This window comes from Notamacropus eugenii, chromosome 5 (genome assembly GCF_028372415.1).
Source record: "Notamacropus eugenii isolate mMacEug1 chromosome 5, mMacEug1.pri_v2, whole genome shotgun sequence".
NCBI classification, from domain to species: Eukaryota; Metazoa; Chordata; class Mammalia; order Diprotodontia; family Macropodidae; genus Notamacropus; species Notamacropus eugenii.
The window spans coordinates 228,579,479-228,601,247 of NC_092876.1; the positions used below are offsets into that span (position 1 = coordinate 228,579,479).

Here is a 21,769-nt window from a genome sequence, read left to right on the forward strand (position 1 = left end):
TAATTTTTGATCCAGTGAAACTAGTCTCCTGCATGTTCCATGAACAAGTCAGTCCATCTTTTCATCATGGGCATTTTCTTGGTTGTTCTCCACACCTGGAACATTCTCCCTCTACCTCTCTGATTACTGATGTCTCTGAATTCATTTAAGTCGCAACTAAGATCCTATCTTCTATTGGAAGCCTTCTCCAACCCTTCTAGCGCCTTCCCTCTGTTAATTATCTTTTTTTAAATTTTGGATTCAAGGGCCAAAACACAAATACAGAATAGAGAAAAGAAGCAAAAACATACCATAAACTTAAATATTGGAACTTAAATACAAAGTTAAAAAGCAAAAAAATCATGTCATATGTATAGCAGAACATAAGAGAAGATTCAAATTATGTAACAATAAATGTTCATTTCAAGAAAGCCTGTATGATAAGTAATACTTGTTGAGTTGAAAATTGTTCATCTTTTCTTCACTTCCTTGTGAGTTTCCATTTATCCTTTGCTGTGCATTTTTTTTTACTTTGCTCTTTTTCCCCTTCACCCAGAAGGCTACAATAAAGTTTATATATATTTCTCTATGGCTATAGATATATACATACATACATACATATATAGACATATACTTTCCCAAACATATTCTACTCCTGATCGTTGTTTTTTGTTTTTGCGTATATCTCTTGTTTTCTACCCCTCCTGTCTCCTGTACTTTACTTCTGCCTACTACCTTGCCTACCCCCTCCAAGGATCCCTCCCCTATCCTCCCATTCCCATAAATCTAAACACACTTCTATACCCCTCCTTTTACCTATCCTCTCCCCCTCCACTCTAAAGATCCCTCCCTTGTCTTCTTCCCCCTCCCAGTACCCCTACTGTTTTATTTCTTCTGAATTTAGAAGACTTACATACTCATATATATATATGCACACACATGTATATGTATATGTATGTATTGTTTCCTTTTAAACCCATTCCCAATGAAAGTAGATCACCCGAACTACCAGCCCTCCTCATCCATCTAATTCCTCAGTATCAATTCTTCCCTTTGCACCTCATTTGCATAAAATAATTACTCTTATTAGCTATTCCTAAATTATTTTATTTTTAAATTAATATGAAGGTCAGGTTTACTCCAATTTTTGTTATGAGCTACCCAATTATTAGTAAGAATCCTAGACACATATTTTATATATATAAAAAGTAAAAAAAAAATAAAGTCTGTCCTTATGAATCCCTTATAATAAATCAATCATTTATACGTACCTTAAATTTCTCTTGGTTCTTCTTATGTCAAATCTTCTATTAAGTTCAGGATCTTTTTAAAACAAAGTCTTGAAAGTCTGAGAGTTATCAAATGTTCATTTTTTTTCATTCAGGATAATACTTAACCTTATAGAATATGATATTTTTGGCTGGAGCCCCAGTTCTTTTGCTCTTTAATATATTATGTTCTAAGACATGCAGTCCTTTAATGTCTGCTACTACGTCTTGTGTGAATCTAACTGTGGCACCACTATATTTACATTATTTTAATCTTGATGCTTTTAATATTTTATCTTTGAGCAGGGAGTTTTGGGATTTGACTATGATATTCCTATGAGGTTTCCTCATAGGATCTCTTAAGTGGTGATCAATGGATTTTTTTCTATTTCTACTTTCCTCCTTGTTCTAATGCTTCAGGACAACTTTCTTTCTTTCTTGTATTGTAGTATCTAGATTCTTCTTTTGAGCATAACTTTCAGTTAGTCTGATTATTTTTAAATTTTCTCTTCTTGATCTTTTCTCCAATTCTGTTGTTTTTCTCATAAGATGTTTCACTTTCTTTTCTATTTTTTCATTATTCGTATTTTGGTTAATTATTTCTTGATCTCTCTCTTATAATTTCACTGGTTTTACTTTGCCCAATTCTAATTTTCAAGGTGTCAATTTCTTTTTTAACATCCCGGATTTCCTTTTCTAATTGGTTGATGTTTCTTTCATAACCTTCTTGTTTTTCTTAGATTATCCCTACTTTTTTCTTTAGTTTTTCCTCCATCTCTGTTATTTGGTTTATGAACTCTTTTTTAAGATCTTTTAAGAATTCTTTTTGGACTGATGACCATTTGACTTACTCCTTGGGGGTTTCTTTAGTTCAATATCTTCCTCTGAAGATGAACCTCGGTCATCACTATTCCCATAATAGCTTTCTATGGTTGGTTTCTTTCTCCTTTGCTTGTCATTTTTTTTTTTGTGGTGATAGATTTTTGTGGTCACCTCTGAAGTATAGGAAATTATTCCTATTGCCCCAAATCTTCAGTTCTCCCCTCTTGCCTGGAACCAAAGCCAAACCTCCTACCTCCTGTAAGTGCCCACAGCATACCCATTGCTTCTGCACTCACCGGGCATGTACTGGATCCTTCTTGCCATCCTGCTCTTCCAAGCACAGTTGGGTCTGGTGTTCCTTATCAGCAGAGGTTCCCTCAATCTTCCCGGGCTCAAACACCCAACTCCCTCACTATCTTGGGGGTGAAAGTTCCTGTGTCTGGGGCTGAGGCAGCCTCTCAAACCAACTAACCCCAGAGCTTGCCGCTTGTTATTTAAGTAGCTTGTAGTTAAAAGGGCACATAGCCTGGAGGTGTTTACTCTTCACAGGGACCAAACCTGGTCAGGGATTTTTCATCTGATCTTCTCAAATTGTCCCTGAAAGACCTCAATTGTACCCCATTCTTATCTATCTCCACTCATACTTTGTTCACCTTAAGGTACTATGGTAGCTCTGTTGTGTGAGAAAATCTTGAGTGCTTGGAATTTTCTGACCTATTCTTCCATCTTTCCAGAATCTTCTCCTCTCCTCTGTTAATTATTTTCTATTTATCCTGTATTTAGCTTGCTTTGTCTAAATTTGCTTGCTTGTTGTTTCCCCCATTAGACTATAGGGTCTAATTACAGACAATCTTTTGACTCTTTATATCACCAGCACTTAGCACAGTACCTAGTACTTAGTAGGCACTTAATAAATGTTAATCAATTGACTGATTGGAAAAACCTCAGAACTTAATGACTCAAATGCCCTAGACAAGGCATAAATATCTTTGGAACAAAAGAAGGAGGTCATATAGCCTTTTTTTTTTTTTTTTTTTGCAAACTTCCACCAATAGAGAACTCACTAACTTTCTAAGGCAGACTATTCTTATTTTGGAAAACACTAATTCTTAGGAAAGTTTTTAATGATATGTTATGTTTCTTTATATTGTAGACTTTAGTGTTAATCCATTAGTCTCAATTCTGTTCTCCACCACCAAGTTTAAAAAAAAATAATCATTCTTTCACAAAGCAGTCCTTTGATATTTCAAGAAATCCTGCCCATTTCAATTAATTACCTATTTCATCAGGGTAACATCATAAGGTCCTTCAAGTGATTATTTTTTGCCATAGTTTGAGACCCTCCCCCCCTTCTCATCCTGATTGCCCTCCTCTGGACACTTTTCAGCTCATCAATGCTCTGTTCAAAATGTAGGTTTGACATCTGACTGCATAAAAGTAGGAAACTGAAAAATGGCTAAACAAATTGTGGAACATGAATGTAATAGAATATTATTGTCCTGCAAGATAAAAACATGAGAAAGAAATTCAGAAAACAGGGAAGTTTTTACATATTTTAAGAACCATAAGGGTCCATGGAAGTTTATTTATTCCAACACATAATTGAAAAAAAAATCCCTTATTCTTTTTCTATAAACATGCATTGATGTGTTTTGTTTTTACATTATATTTACACATTACTTCCACTTCATCAAAGGCCTCTTACAACAAAGTAAAACAGTGAAGTAAAACTAACAATATAGTGATTTCACCTGAAAATTGCATGCATCTCATGCAGGTAACACCTTTCCAACTCTCTATTTTAAAAAATTGAGAGAACTCTATTTCCTCCCCTCCCACTCCCACTTCTTTGAAAAAAATGAAAAGAAACTAATTCCTTGCAACAATATGCATAGTCAAGTAAAACAAATTCCCTCAGTACCATTACTGAAAAACATAGGTAATCTAAAGATGCCTAATTTGTGTTTATGCGTATGTATGTCACTCCACACCCTAAGTCCACCACCTTAATTATAAATGGTCATCATATAGATCATAATTATTACAGCTTTCAAAGTTGTCTGTACAGTATCATATAAATTGTTCTGCTGGCAAAGAATTAAAGCTTTTTTGAAATTTTTTTCTGTAAATACATATAAAAATCTGTAACATCTGTATAAATTTAATAAGGTCCTTATTGGGGAGTAGAAACTTTCCCCATTTCAGATAAGTTCACTTACCTGTCTGCCTCAGTTTCCTCATCTATAAAATGGGTATAACAATACCACTTACCTCCCAGGGTTGTTGTGAGGATCAAACAAGATAATAATTGTAAAGTGCTTAGCACAGTGCCTGCCACATAGTAAGTACTATATAAATGTTAGGTGTTATTGTTTTTGTTTTATTATCATTATTCCCCACATGACCAGATGGATCTTGTAGAAGTTTGGGGAGGTATTTAGGAACATTCAAAACCAAAGTGTCAATATATTTTGAAAGAAGGGCATTCACCTCTGAGGTTACATAAGCAGTAAAATGCATTACACTCATTCCATAGTACTTATGGAACTTGGAAATGCTTTGAACCTTGCTTGAATGCCTTAGAAAAATAAAAGAAAGACATGTTTCCAATATATAAATATTATCTAGAAGTATAATGAAAAGGAAGAAGAGAAAAAGAAAGAAGAGGAGGAAGAGAAGAAGGAGGACAGGGATTTATTTTGCTTTATTTAATTTATTCCTAGCCCAGTCATTTGAATGAACCTAAATTGTTCTCTCCCCTTGAGAAGGAGTCCACTTGGATAAGTCATTGATAAAAAAAGCACAGATTATTAAATGAATAAGTTTATGCACAGGAGCTACAATCAAGTGAACTTGATTCACTGCATTTTGTGATCCAGATCTTTAAAATGCTTATTTGTATTAATTGAACAGGAGTAGTTCACTTGGTGAAGAATACAACACAGTAGGGATTGTGGCTTAGCATTTAATATTTCCCAGCTTTCACTGAGAGATGTCAAAAATCTGCCACAATATAATACCTTTAGAAGAAAGACTCCTCTAGAACTGTAGCATCTGTTTTGCTATTACCTCTTGAATTTTTAGGTCAAAATACTCAAGCTGATCCTCCCAAAGAACAAAGGCTATGTTTTTGAGGAGGATGTTTTTAAAGTGTATAAGAGGGAGCATATTGCTCTCTTTTTAAAGTACCCATTAGTAAAAGATAGTATTGTTTCCTCTTCATATCTGGATCACATAGTTAATAATAATGGGGCAAATGTAATCAGAAGTAAGGTAAGCCCAAGACATGTTAACATGTTACAGGACAGTCTTGTTAGTATATCTCTTCCCCTACTCAGCTGAAGGCAATACAATGATTGGCTACATCATCCCTCCTCGAGTACTTCCCTATATCTCCAAGTTGCCAACTGGTGGGCTACTATTCGACAGCTGACAATTGACAGCCTCAACTGTAGCTGTCCAATTAGGGGTGGGGGCAGGAAAGGGGAATAAAGAATAAAGTAAAAAGTGTACAGCAGAGAACAAAGGAAAACCTACCAGCAAGCAAAAAACAGATGGATAGCTTTCGATATAACACACAGTATTTAATATATAGGCTTTCTTGAAATAAGGTATTACTATATTCTGAATCTACTCTTATGTTCTGCTGTACATATGATATGTTTTTTCTTTTATATTTAAGTTTATGTTTCTTTTTTTGTATTCAAGTTTTAGTATTTGTTTAAAATTTAACAAAATTAAAAAAAAAGAAAATGCAAAGCACTAAGTCAGAGAGGAAGGTAAAGTTTTAAAAAGAATCTCCTGTTGTAGTATCATGATTTCCCTTCCCCTATTCAGCTGAAGGTAGCACAATGATTGGCTTCCTCATCCCTCCTCCTCAAGTACTTCCCTATATCTCTAAGTTGCCACTTGGTAGGTTACCATTGTATCATTTCCACCACCTCAAGGGTGAATGAATTTTTTATTAACTTCCCTTTTTTTCCTTTCTGTGGTTTCTGTTGTCTACCAACTTCTAAAGACAACCACATTGCCAACTTAAATCCAATATTACTTGGACAAAAGAATCTGTGTCCCAAAGGGATGGGCAAGAATTCAGTAGCTAAAATTTGAGGGAAAAAAAAGGGATAGATGCAAGATAGGTAATTTAGTTTATAAAGTCCTACTAATTACATGACTAAGTAGTGAAATATTATTGCTCTATCTGAAAGAAATATTGATATACAGTCAATCACTAAGCATTAATAAAGTGCTTATTAAGTACCAGACACTATGACAGATATTGACCGTATGAAAACAAAAGTGAAGGCTCCTACCTTCAAGGAACTTACATTCTATTAGGGGCTACAAAATATTCAAGTATATGTAGACTATATACAAAATTACAAAGTGATCAGTGACTGGGGAATGACCTAATAACTAGGGGAAATTAGGTAAGGTCTCTTTAAGGAGGTGATACTTGAACTGAGTTAGAAGTTATAAGAAGCAAAGGTATGAAGGAAGACCATTAACAGAATTGGGGGAGAAAGGGAAGACTAAGAAGGAGCATGGAGATGGGAGATAGAATGCCATGAAGAAGAAGTAGCTTGGTTTGCCTAAGCATGGTGTTTGAGGAGGAGTAATGTAATGAGCCAAGAAAGCAAGGCAGGAGTTGGTCAAATTGTCAAGGGTTTTACGTACAACCCAGAGGACTTTATATTTTATCCTGAAAGCAATGGGGATCTATTGAAACTGCTTGAGCGGGAGAGTGCGGTTAAGATCTGTACTTTAGGTTGATGAATTTGGTACCTGTGTAGAGATTTGTTTTGAAAGGGAAGAGATTGGATGCAGAGAGACTAATGAGGAAGTTACTGCTATTACTACGTACTTATAATAGGTTTTGTTTTTCTTGCCCTCTTAGTGGGTGGAGGAGGGGTAGAGGGAGGGAGAGAATTCAGAATAAAAAATAAAATAAAATTGAATTAAACAAAAAAGAAGTTATTGTTTTAGTCCAGATATGAAATGATGGTTGAGTGAACTAGGAATTACATGAAGTGGGAAGATATGTGAGGATGTGAAATCAATAATATTTGACCACTTATTATATATAAGGGATAAGGATAGTGAAGATTCAATCATGACTCCATGGTTGTGAACCTGGCTAATCTAAAGAATGGTGTTGCCTTTCACAAAAATAGGAGGAGAGGTGAGTTTAGAAGAAAATATAATGAGTTTTTATTTATTTTGAGTTTCAAATGTTATGGGATACAGATGTTATATCCAGCAGGCAGTTAGAGATTAAGAACGGGAATTAAGGAGAAAAATGAGGGCCAGATATGTTTATCTGGGTTTCATAGAGAAAGAAGATAGTGCAGTTCCTAGGAGCTGGCGAGATGTCCATGAAAGGAAATGTAGAAAAAGAAGAAGAAAGAGCTCAGGTCAGATAACTGAATTACACTGATGCATAGGGCATGTAATATAGATGATAATAACACAAAGAAGACTGAGAAGGATGATTCAGAGAGCTAAGAAAAGAATAAGGTCAGAATAGTGTCTATAAGGGAAGAAAATTTCCAGAAGGAAAGAGTGATCAATATTATCAAATACTTCAAAGAGATCAAGAAGAATAGGGCCTTTAAAAATGACCACTGGATTTCTCAGTATCATTAGTGACCTGTAATGCCAATGCATAGCCATAGCAGCGGCTATGAATATACATGCGTGTCTCCAGGGTAAATTCGCAAAACACAAATAACTCTCTTCCTCAAAAGCAAAAATCAAAATATTTATTCATATCCTAGAAAGCCAGTTCCACCACGGTAACAAAAAAGTATATACACATCACCAATCCAGGGAGCCATCACATCTCCAAGCCTTCCCTCCTACCCCCCACCCTCACAACAAGCACCCCTAGGCAAAATTCCTCCCTCTCTCATTCAGGCTAGCTGCTCTGCCCTAGCTCAGCCTTACTCTCACTTCCTTCTCCACCTTTCCTGCTCTAGCCCTTCAACAAGCTCCTCCCACCATGCTATGGGACTCAGGCTGCATGTGATTCAGCCTCCATCACACCAGTCAGCTGGGCCCCAGCTCAAGGCAGGTCACCTAGAGAGGTATTGATGAGGGATGGGGGAGAAAGATCTTCCCATTCCATTAACATTACATGACCTTGGAGAGGTCAGTTTCAGTTGAGTGACTCCAAGGAAGTCAGATTGCAAGAGCATGACATATGAGTGGGAGATGAGAAAATGAAGGTGAGTAGCAAAGACACCTTTTTCAGGTGGTCAGCCACACCTGATCTCTGGCATTTCTTTGTTGTGGAAAGGGGAAAGTTATCAGTTGACTGACCAGATATACAGATTAAGCTGTTGATATGGAGACGTTGCAGATTTTCTTGGGTAACCTTTATTGCCCCCAGATGACTCTCAGTGACTAAAATTGTACTGTGAGGCATGAATAATTCCCCAAATGAAAAATCATAGTTTGCACAAAAGAACAAGTTTGAGGTGGACACATAAAATTTTATACAGAATTTTACTGTGGAAAAGAATATAAACCAGGTTTTAAGCAGGACCTGTGATACTTTTCAACAGTCTGGTAAGTGTCTTCTCTCTTTCCATTAAACTGGAGTTGATAAACCATGCAAAGTGGATTTTTTACCTTTTAATAGAGCTTTTAATAGTATAGCCTTTTAGTAATATAATAGTAAGTGGGAGACACTAAGCACTTCAAATAGAGATGAGTCAGCAAGAAAGACTCTAGGACCAGAATTTTTTTTAAGAAAAAGGAAATCATCTCTCCTGTCAGTGGAAAGTCCTACATGGGGAAAATGACCCTTCTTGTTCAGTGCATCAACCAGGACAGCATTATAGAACCCTGGGTTAGAGACAAGTCCTTTGTCTGGTCACATATCTTGCAGGATTAGTCATAAAGGCAAATATCTAATTTTATACATGGCTACCAACATTCATAGAGGATAGCTAAATTAATATTATTAATAATTAGTCATTTGTACAGCCTTTTTTGTTTAACAAAGTGCTTATCTCTCAACAATCCTGTGAAATAGATTATTCAAATATAATTATTACAATTTTATAGGAAATTGAGGTTCAGAGAAATAGTCATTTGCCTAAGAGCACACAGCTTAGTAAGAGGCAGGACTGAAATTTGAACTTGAGTCTTTTGACTTCAAATTTAGTGTTCTCTCCACTATTTAAGTAGGTCTTTGTGAGTGGCAACCTGCCTGATATGACAGAACCTGAGCATTGACTCTCCTGGGGGCTAGATAGACATGAGCATGGATAAAGATACCCCTCTGAAAAGCAGCCTACTTTGGGGTATGCCTATAAAGTTAAATCAACTGAAACACCCCCCCCCAAAATAAAATTATCTAGAAGATCTGATCTTGGATGAACTGACAGGTGGTATGAATAAATGTAGCTAATGATGAGGGTGCAATTTGGGGATAGAAATTGAAGCAATGTGGTGCTTGATCATTGAGGCATGGTAATAGGCATCCAGTCCCCACAGCGAGCAGATCAGATTTAGTAGGCTTGACTCAAGCAGAATGCCTATAAAAGTGCATGGTCAATAAGAGTGACTGCTGTGTGTATTTCCATTAGCAATGCATCTGTCTACTAATTGTAGTGTCTTAGCATTTGGAATCAGAGGATTTTGAGTTGGAACAGATTGTAGAAATTTTCTAATGCAGCCCTATCACTTTGGACTCCAGGAAATGGATAGAAAACAATGAACCCCAATGTTATGCAATTGTAATTATATAATTATTATTATAATTATATTACTATATAATTATTTTCATAATTATATAATTGGGCAAATTTGGCCGAAGGAAGGTAAAAAATTGAGAAAATGAGCATCCATCATTTCTTTGAATGACGCATGTTCAGAAATAACTATGATGCCAAAAGGGAAAGTCATTAATGAAACTTCTTTAAAGAGAAAAGTAATTTGACCAAGTTCATATATAAAATGTGTATATATATATATTCAGTAAAAGAGATGTGACTCATTCTGGTGTGTGAAGGAGAGTAATGCACTAAGAAGAGAGCTAGATTTGTAGTCAGAGGACCTGGATTCATATCTGTGTTCATCTATTTAGTACTTTTGTAATCTTGGCCAATTCATTACCTAAAAACACAACATTTTCTAAAATTTCTTAACCATTTTTTCTGCCATAGACCCCTCTGGCAGTCTAGTAAAACCTATGTATCTTTTCTCAGAAAAATATTTTTAATGCATACAAGACATTAAAAGAAAAAAAACAATTATATTGAAATGCAACTAAAAGCTCCAAGTTCATAGTTCCCCCCACCCCAAAATCTATCCGTAGATACTTTGGTGATCTGTTGACCCCTACTCTAAAGAAAGGATTAGATTAGCTGACTTCTAAGGTCTTTTAATAGGTAGCAAGGTGGCATAGTGGGGAGAGTGCCTGACCTGGAGTCAGGAAGACTCATCTTCCTGAGGTCAAATCTGGGCTCAAATGCTTGCAAGTTGTGTGACGCTGGGCAAGTCATTTAACCTTATTTTCTTCAGTTCTTCATCTATAATCTGGAGAAGGAAATAGCAAACTACCCCAGAATCTTTGCCAAGAAAACCCATACTTAACTGAAATGACTGAACGAGAGCAAAGAATCTTTTAACAGTTCTAAAATCCATGATGTAAGAACTAAATCCAGTATTCTTTTCACTAGTCCACAGTGGAGACAAAGTTAAATCTACTGAAACCCAAGCCAAAAGAATAAAATTACCTAGAAGATGTGATGTTGGCTAGGCTGACAGGTGGTATGAACAAATGCAGCTAATGGTAGGGGTGCTGAACACCCTTTGATGGTTCCTTCAGACTTCACATGTGAACTTAACCACAAAGTAACATTTTCTTCCATATAATGTGGTTCCCCTCCTTCCCTTACACCAAACAAACTGGGCTCATCTTTGCCCCTAGTCTAAACTTAACTGGTAGGAGAGAAATCCACTATTAAGGGTTCTACTGTCCTTCCTTCAGGACAAGAGGAATAGCTCTAATTGTACTCTGTGCATGAAAGAGGAAATAAGCTGAATGCGTGGCAGGTGTTTTGGATGAGTGGCACGATTTCACTGGGCCATATTCTCCTCTGATTTGGAATATGTGACAACAGTCTGGGCAAAGTCTGCACAGGGTCATAATTTGGGAGAGGGTAGCAATGTTTTTTTTGGATACTGGATTCATAGATGTTCACTATAAATTGGACATAGGATCATAGATTCAAGTAGATCAAGATTGTGGCCAAGGTCAACTTTTACAGAAGCTCATGAAATATGCTTATTGCTTTCAAAGTCCAATGGATGCTTTTGACTATTTAGGCAGGTTGGTGAGAGGTGCTATCAGAGCAACTTAGGGACAAAATAGTGGTAGTAGCCCGCAAAACCAGGAAACTGTTGTAAGACTGTCAATGGTATTGAGATCCCCATCATAGTATGGTCTTATATCTCCATTTGCACTTTTTCTGAGAGCCTGTGATGTATCCCAGATGTTCCATCACCTTCCTCTCAAATTCTGACTTCTCCAGCTTGGCAAATAGATAAACCTGGTACACATCCTTGAGTAGATGATATTGTCACCAAAATAAGTTATGGTCCCATGTATATCAGATCTTAGAAGATGAAATTTTGGAACATCTGAAAGACTCCACAGTATCACTGCACAATTTTGTATTCACTGTGGCCAAATTGGAAGGCTCTTTTTCATTCTTCACTGTTCTTTATACAGATCAGTGTTCCAATTATCCTGCTTTCCAGTTGGGTGAATCTCATCTCACTAAGGCAGCTGATCCAGGAGATCTTTTGTCTGGAGCAGAAGATATTCCAGTAGTGAATTGTTTTAACATTCAGGACCTGGTAATCCTAACAGACGCACAACTCTCTGCTTATCATACCAAATTGCAATTGGGCATTAGCAAGATGGCCTAGCAAGATTCTCCAGACCTCTTAATACAGAACAGCATGACATATTGAGCAGGGTCAAGGAGGGAGAAGGGTTGGACTTCCACTAATGAATGACAAGTTGTTTTAGTGGAAAGACCCATACGAAACACTACCTTGGACTTTATGGTAGTGGAAGTCTCATCTTCTTCTCATGCCCCCTTTACTCCCCATTCCCCATATAAACACATTCTTACAGCTAAAGTAAATGTAGTTGTGGGCACAGACAAGGACCACTCATGGAAAAGAATACTTTCTAAACATTGTCAAGTGTCAGCCCTTTCCTGTTATTGTCTTGATTCAAATTCACAGAAGACAGAGACTCCTGCAAATAAATACCTGACTGCTCTTTACTGCTTGTGTAAACTATGCTTGACAGAAGAGAAAGCTGCTGCTGAGAGGGTTTTTCCCTCTCCCTTTCAGACAAGAGAATATCTAAATTGTTTTCTGTGTATGAAGGAGAAAGCAAGCTGAATATATGGTATGATTTTGGGGTAAGCAGCATGATTTCACTAGGTCATATCCTCTCTGTTGGAATATTTGATTCATAAACAACAATGGAAGGTCAAGTAGCAGCATTGTTTTCAAATTTGATGGAAGTTGAATAGTGAAAATCATTCCCAAAGCACTTTGATTCAAGTTAGTGTTCCCTGGCTCACTCATGCATTATTCAAAATGACTGTGGTAGAAATGACCAATTCGCTATGAATATATTGGATGATTTAGATTATGCAAAATAGCCTCTGCCAGCCAAATGAATAACTATAATTTTCTGACAAACTTTAAAAATATAAAATCTTTTTTTCATAATTCTCACATGAACTTTTTTACTACATCAACATTTATGACCATACTAGATTTTAATTGGCTGAATTATAGCCTAGATCCATATTAGAATAAGCCACAGTTCATCAGGAACTTAAACTATCCATGAACTAAATGATAATAAAGCTCAATTTTTAATGTGATCAATCAACCAACATGCATTTATTAAACATCTACTATTTTCCAGGCACTGTGCTAGGTGCTAGGTATGCGTAGACAAAAAAAGAAACAATCCCTATGCACAAGGAGCTTGTGTTCTATATGCAGATATGTATAGTATGTATAATATATAAATTTATATACATAATATTTGTACATAAATTTATTTTTATATAAAATAAAAATATATACAAAATAAATGTAAGGTAATTGTCCAGGGTGAGAGTGAGGGTTCTTTGCATTTGACAGAAAAGGAAATGTATGTGTGTGTATGTGTATATATATATACATATATATATATATACACATATATATTTATGTTTATATGTATATATACATATATGGCATATGTATACATATAAATTTATATGGGAGGGAGGGGGGAAAAGAGTCTTTGCATTTAATAGAAAAGGAAAAGTCCTGTTTGGAAGATGGTATTTGATCTGAGCTTTGAAGGATATTTGCGATTCCAAGATGCAAAGTTAAGGAAAGCATTCCTTTCAGGCCTGGAGCACAGGCTATGAAAAGGCACAGCCTCTAGAGAGGTAGAGTTAACGTGTTAACAAGAGCAAGAAGGCCACTTTGGCTGGATCAAAAACAGAGTAAAGTGAAGTAATGAAAAATAAAGCCAGAAAGGCAGGTTGGGAAAACAATATACAGCCTGTCTGTATCTAAGGTTCTACTGGGAGGCTTCCTTATCAATATTTATGAAGCAAAGGGAGAAGTTGAAATTCTGGTCCATTAACTTTTGGCTTAATAGGTGAAATGAAATGTAAATATTCTTAACTAATCATTTCAGGGATGAAGTTATAGCTATGATATGTGAAGAAAAGGCTGGAGGGAGAGGGTGTTTTAGTGTGGAATTGTGAAATGAATACATCTTTTTCTCTGGGAGAAAGGAAAGTAACATGAAATTTTCCAAATTTTACATAAAATATAACCTCTAATTTTCTTCCTACTTCAATGCATCTGTGATTTCATTGATGTGAATACTCCATCCAAGGGTGCAAGCACCAACATATTCATGACTTCTCATACAGTATGACTGTCTAAACCTCTTTATATTACGTGAGTACTAATGGAGCATACCAACGATCCATCTGCTTTCCTTCATTCTTGCTACATAATGAATAGTCAGCTGTTCTTGTCTGATCAAACTTCTTTTTTGATGTTGACTTTTAGATTCACCATTGCCCTTTGGGAGATCCATATATATGGAGATACACATACATATACATAGATAAATGTGCATATATACATATACATACATACACATATGCATACATACACATACACACATATATGGAGACACACATATACATATATACATGTGTATATATACATGCACATATATATATACACACATTTCCATATATGTATATTACATACAAAAATATTTTTAGTAATATTTCTAGGTTAATACCTCTGGAAACAGTATGGGATAATTAGAAGGAATCTATACAATAATAATGACATCAATGTTAATAATAATCTTAACAACTCCTTATCTTATAATAGTAATACATTTGAATAATATGATTTTTATATCTATGATCTCTTTTTATTCTCACAATAACCCTGTGATATAGGCAGAGCAGATAGTATCATAATTCTCTCTCTTTAAGAGATGATGGAATTGAAGTAGAGAAAAAATGAGTGGCTTATCCAAAGTCACAAAGCTGTCACTTGAAATAAGGTACATAAAGAGCTTTCCAACTTTAAAAGTACTACGTAAATGTCAGCTATTATATATGCATATATAGCTTAGTAGTACCTCCATTGCTTGGGTCCACTGGTGAAGCTTTCATGAACCTAGAGTCTTCTCTATTTCATGATGAACGTTCGGATAAGACTTTTTAGGGGGAAGTACAGAAGCCAAATATAAGCAAGATATATGAATTGCTCCTAGGATAGTTCCTAATACATGGAAGGCACTTCAATAATGCTTATTGATTGATTTGACTAGCATGAGGAAATTAACTCTAATATCAAATCTTTAAAAAAAATCTATTTATACATATACATATATTTGAAAATGAATTTAAATAGAATTATACTTCACCTCACTGGAGTTCTTCAAGTCCTAAAGGACTGCAAGACCCGTAACAACCTTGAAGTCAAAGAGAAAGTCGCTAGGGCCTTAAAAGTACTATTCTAGGAGAGAGAGAGAGAGAGGAAAGAGAGGCAGAGAAGAACAGAGAGACAAAGGGAGGGGATTCTAAGTCTCCAAGGCATAGGAGCATACTGTTAGTCATGAGTCTCCAAACAGGACCTGGAATAGGAGTAGAAGGGGTACTTTTAATGCAAATATACCGTGTGTCATGACTGCTTTGTTGGGGGAAATGAAAGATGAGCATAGATGTTTCACTCATAAACTATATCTTCAGCCCCCAAAAGCAAGGTAGGCAAAATAGGAAACCCTCACCCTATTCTATCATTTTTTTCTTACTTTTCTCTTCTGACCTGTCAAAGGTCATACCTTTCTGTGTCAAAAGTTGTATTCTTCCTACCAGACTATACCTCAACATTTCTGGTTTACTAAAGATTATTCTCCCTCTAACATTTAACTTCTTCTCTTAATGAAGAAAGGGGCAAAATATGCACACATTCCTACCCTTTCTCTTCATTTTTATTTTGTCCCATCTCCTCTCTCTTCTCAGTGGTCAACCATATCATTCTTGTCTCTCTGGATGTAGTGTTGAAGGAATGATTCTTCCTTTCTTACCCCCTCCTTTTTCTAAACTTCTGCTTTATTCCCACAAACTTATTCTTTGACTTCATAATAACTTCTAGTCACTCTACCTCTCTAATAATGATAGATATAATTCTATCACTTCTTCTCAGGCTTTCTTTCCCTTAACTCTGTGGTTTACCTTCAACCATACACTAACATCGAACTCTGAATCCCTATCCCTTTTGTCTTATCCTATTGTCAGTTATACCTTGTCAGATTTACCCTGGTTTATCCCCACCATCTACCTGATATCTCTTTCTACTCACATGCTGCTGAATATTTGGGGGAGGGGGGGTAAACCATCACACACGTACTAACTGTGTTCACTACAAATTTATCATCTGACCCCAACTTAGCCTTCCTTAAAGCACAGCAATCTCTTTAGTCTTCCTTAATTGATTCTCTATTACGTTCTTCATGGTGGCCTTTCCAAACATTCTACCTCTCTTTTCAGACTTCCTAGTAGCTCACTCCTCTCTCACCAGAGGACCTTACCTCCTACAGGACTAATAAAGTAGAATCCATCTGCATTCTTTCTTTTTTGCCCCAATCTCTGATAAAAAAGTAGACTTCCTTACTAAGGCTAATAACACAACATGCACTACTATGTAGATCACATTCCTTTCCTGTCTCCTTCAGGAACTTGACCCCTTGATATTCTAGGATCAAATGAGATAATATTTGTAAAGCGTTCAACAAAAAATATACATAGTAGGAGACACGTGAATATTTAATTCCCTCTCAAAACTGCTGATTTATACTCCTTTACCTTGGATCTCAAAGAAAATAATTTAACGCTTAAGTTTGGCTCATGTCTAGGGTCTCCCCTAAAAGAATATTGAAATGTATCCAATGTCATGTGGGTTAGGTACAGGGCAGTTTTCTATTTTCTTCACGCAAAAGAGATATTTAAATTATATATCTCATAAAATACCCATGGTTTGGCCTTATCTCTTCTGAGAAGCATTTTTAATAGCTGCAAAAGAATAGTGTGTCTCCTATTGTGCAGTCAACATTTATTAAGAGATCATGGAGTTCTTGACCTCTTAAAATCATGAACTTGCCTCCAAGGCTAGAAATGCCCATCTTAATGTTGCTATTTGGTTGCATATGTTCTGAGCCCTGGATTCATTCTCAGGCTCAACTAGCTAGCACACATATTCAATGCCACATGTGAGCAGCTATCATACTTGACAGAAGTGAGGGAGAAAAGTCATTTCCCCACTCAGAAATCCAAGAAAGAGATTCACAGAATTCACATATGCTTGAAGGATGGGTAAAGAAAAACACTGGAGATTTGTCACTTCTTTTAGATTATACTGAGTGGGTAGCTTTTTTAGTTTAGTGGTTAATCCTCTTTGACTTGACCCCATTTCCTTTGCTGCCATCATGAAGACCAGGGTATCACTATGCTGTCCATTTGGAAATGTGTCCTTAGAAGTGGCCAGGGGAAGGAAGGTCATCTCTGCTCCATAAATACTCCATGGTGTGCTCTACTGCATTACATTTAGGAAAAAGGGAAGGGAAGAAAGAAGAAATGAAGGTAGGAAGGAAGGTATGTCAGTAAGCACCCTGACAAACATAGGGGAGCCTGCTACCGCAAGTTCTTTGATCTGCTTTTCTAAAAGGAAAGGCAACTTTTGAGGGGTTAACAATCTCCTTTAATCAAGTACATATATCGTTGACCAACAGACAAAAATACAAGAAGAGAAATAAAGACCAAAAGAAAGCCTTCCAATTGTCTGACCTAAATTACATACATACATAGTTACCAGAGAGGCAAGTAGCAACATCTGGGTTTTCAAAACCAGGGGGCTGCTCAGCAGTTTTCCAGAGTCCCATCTAACACAAAAACCTTCTTCCAAAAACTAAGCCCCCAAAGTAAAACCTCGTCTCAGAGTCTTTATACACCTTTTAGAGCCAGAGGGCATCACAAACCCTGAAAACCAGTGTCCCATTAGAAAATCAACAAAAGGTGTGAGCTTTCCTATAAATCTTTCCAGGCCCATTGTGTTCATCCTATGTTGCTGAAGAAGACCATGCTATCAGAGAAATAATGACATGACTTGCACTTGACTTTGTTTTGAGTGAGGGAGGGCAGTGCAGGTCACCAGCCTCACTTCTCTTCAAGAGCCATCTGAATCCAGTGACCAGATATTCATCAAGATGACTGGAGATGACCCAGGTTGCACTGGGAGATCTTGGCCCCTTTAGGCCAAGGTCTTTGCAGATACTCACTTAGGGTGAGGCAATGCCCATTAATTGAATAGGCTTATTTAAGAAGTAGCCAGTGCATGGCCCCTTTAATGAGGCCAAGGAAAAGAAAGATATCAGGATGGGTGGGAAACAGCAACAGTTACTATGGATAACCCACTCTAAAGCCTGGAGGTCCAGAAGAGCCCTTAGGCAGGGGCCCATTGGCTTCTGAGCTTCAGAGTGCAGTAGGTTTAAGGTTTGGGGAAAGAGAAAGAAAAGAAAAGGAAAAGGAAGGAGAAGAGAGTAGGGGAGGAAAGGGGAGGGGAGAGGAGAGAAGGAAAGGAGCCAGTAAAACCCAAGTCAACTGGGCATCTTTTGGCCATTGAAATTAATAGATGGGGAAGATCTTCTCTAATCACATTATTCAATCAGAGGCACTTGATACTAAAAAAAAACAAAAACAAAAACAAAAACAGCAAAAGATACCACTTTGCTTGCCCTTATAGTCTGTGTTCATCCTTCCTTTGCTAAGAAGACTATGACATCAGAGAAATGAGTGAGGGAGGGCTGTACAAGGTCATCAACCTCAATTTCTCCCCCTGAGCCATCTGGGTCCAGTGACTAGATGTGCTTGGGCATGGACCTATTGTTGTCCAGTCCATGGGCTTCAGAGTGTACTGGGTTTAAAGTTTTGGGAACAAGAGGAAGGAAGGAAGGAAGGAAGGAAGGAAGGAAGGAAGGAAGGAAGGAAGGAAGGAAGGAAGGAAGGAAGGAAGGAAGGAAGGAAGGAAGGGAGGGAGGGAGGGAGGGAGGGAGGGAGGGAGGGAGGAAGAGAAAGGAAAGGAGGGAGGGAGAAAACATGAAAAGAGAGCTTAAGGCAAATCATAGGGTTGTGTTATCAACTGAAGTCATGAATAGCATTTCTTCTGATTATTTAAGGGTAACATAACTATCAATCTGGCTGGACTGGCTTGGTCTATTTTTTAGGCTTCTTACATATGACTCTGATTTCACAATAGAAAATGAGAGCTTTAGTAACCCATTTTCAAAATCCTTATCCTTTCTCTGAACCGTCCAGGTTTCTCTATTAAAACAAGCAAATTTGATTTCTATCCACTCCCTTTCTGCTATAATCAAATTTTCCCTTGAAACCTTGTGACTGCATGCATGTTTGTCTTACCTTATCTTGAAAAATTTCCAATTGAGATACTGTACCCTTCATGTCTTCTTGGTTCTGTTTTGTTTTGGGTGTATTTGACAGTGATTACATTTTTTAAATGCATAAAAAGGATGAAGTATTTTTATCTTGATTAATGTGCTATTCTAATTTATTATATCATTATTCATGATTTAAACATAAACTTTTTAAAGTGAAAATAGTTTCTTAGTGAAAGGGGTAATCTTTAAGATCCTTTCAGCACTATCCCTATAAAAATATATAGTACTTAGGGTTTAAGAGTTCATGAAAATGCCATTTCCATAAACTTAAGCTTTAAGACCCTTGAGAACAAGAGGGTGTAGTGATGATTGAGAATAGTTGACTTATGAATGAGTGTTTGACTTTGGATCATTGTGTCCTCATAGAAGTAACCCAGTGTGATGTCAAGTACTGCCTTCCCTGTTTGCTGCTATCCTGTACTTAATGAGAAGGAAAATTTCAAACTGATACTTCTCCAAGCATTATCTGAGTTGTCAGAATTGGCATTATATATCATAAGCAATTCTCTTGTAATCTAAGAAAGCTGGACTTGTTCTTCCTGCTAATGGAAAAACAAGATAGATAGGAAAAACTCTCTGAGATCACTTGGAAGAACATAGAAAGTATGGCTGATTCATTCATGTGGCAAAATAGCGATGGAAACCCAAGGCCATCATGAGTGTAGGAACTTCTACATTATCACAAGCCTGTCTCAGTCTTCTGTGGAAATAAACCATTTCTGTGGTTGCTCCAGAACAGATATGGATGATCTCAAGAATGCTAACATCAGGAGATATACTGACCCAAGCTTGTATGTAATCTCTAAGGAAAGTAACATGAGAGCCATGTTTGTAGATGAAATGAAGCTGAGAAACATAAACTAATGTGCTGGATGTCAGAATTAGGATACAAAACTTTTAAATTCAGGACAGGACTAAATTCATGAATGTAATAGGATGATATTTATAGAGGTCAATGCCAAGTTCTGTATTTGTATTTTTTTTTATCAACCATACAGCCAAGCCTGCTGGCACACAGCTATAGTTCTTATTACTAGGGAGGCTAAGGATGATAAATTGCTTGAGCACAGGAGTTCTGAGCTACTTTATGGCTAAAGCCAGTTGAGTGCTTGCACTAAATCTGGAACCACTATAGTGAGCCCCTGGGAGCAACCACCAGGCTGCCTGAGGAGGAAGTAAATATTCCCAGGCTGGAGATGTAACATGTTGTTCCGCATGTTCTTCCACGCAGATCAGTAGTTGAATCAGGGTCATGAGTGTCCCCTGCACTTTCAGTCTGGACAAAATAGGGATATGCACTCTCAAAAAATTAAAATTAAAAATATTAGCTCTACAAATATAGGATGGAGAAACTGACAAGTGAAAAATGTGGAGGGGAAAGTACTTTTCAGGCTCAGTATGAGTTAACAGTGTGGCTTGGCAGAAAAAAAAAAAAGCTAATGTGATCTTTCATTCATTGAAATATAGTATCAAGAAAGATGGCAATGAGACCTCTCATCTCCATTCTGCACAGACAGCAACATTTGTAGGACTGTGGTAAATTCTGGATATGATACCAACATGCTGAAACACTGCTAGATTAAGGTAGGCAGGGCAAAAAAAAGGAACATAAAATCACAAAAAGACACAAAGACAATAACTGGCAAAGTAGTAATTCAGATCTATACCTTCTGGCTTTAATCCCAGTCTTCAGTTTCTGCCCATAAGGATCTTCAATACACTCTTATCAGACACATGGGCTACATGTATATATTAAATCATATACAAATAGCAAATTAAGCAAATGGCCATTAGCCTACCATAGTATGTACAAAGTATACATATAAAAGTATCCAGGAGACCAAACTATGGGAGTGATAAATTAGGAATGGTTAGTCAAGGAGTTTCCTGAAGGAAGTAGTTTGGTTCTTTTTTTTAATAGAAGTGTTATTTTTTAAGAGAATTAAAAATATAATGTAGGATAGAAAATACAAAATAGGAAGGGGGAATGTAAATATATAAATGTGATAGAGAATCACCAATTGGAAGTGTCAAGCAGAGTAATTTGTCTAATCTATTCAACAAATGTTAACTCTGCTCTGTGAAAGGCCTGGGTCCTGGGAATACAGAGACAAAAATGAAATTATCCTGGCCTTAAGGAGTTCACAGTCCCTTGAAGGACATATCAGTATATAAGTAATTACAACAACAACAAAATAAATAGATAAGTAGATAAGTGAATAGAAAATGGATACATAAATGAATAAATACAAACTGAATATGAAATTATATTATGGGGGAGGGGAACTTTAGTACCTGAGGGCATCCAAAAGAGTACTCTGTAGAAGGTGAAACTTAGGTTATGTGATAAAGGAAGCTCAGGTTTCCATTAGGTGGAGGTAGGAAGGAAATCCAACGTAAGAACCAACCTGTGCAAATGTGGTGGTCTCACAAACTGTAATGCTGTATCCTGGGAACAAGGAGCAGCCCACTGTAGTGCCAATGTGATATTCACAGCACCTAGGATGGCCAGGAATGTCCCGGAGCAATTCTGAATCACTAAATACCAGAGACTCTCCACGTGGAAGACAGGACCAAAACATTTATTCAGACACCAGACAGCCACATCCAT

At 36.8% G+C, this 21,769-nt stretch overlaps 1 protein-coding gene across 5 annotated transcripts in view; it reads left to right on the forward strand.

The window, feature by feature from the left end:
- The window catches only part of B3GALT1 (beta-1,3-galactosyltransferase 1), a 722,358-nt gene that overhangs the window by 198,115 nt on the left and 502,474 nt on the right, over window positions 1–21,769 (forward strand). The window lies entirely within an intron of this gene.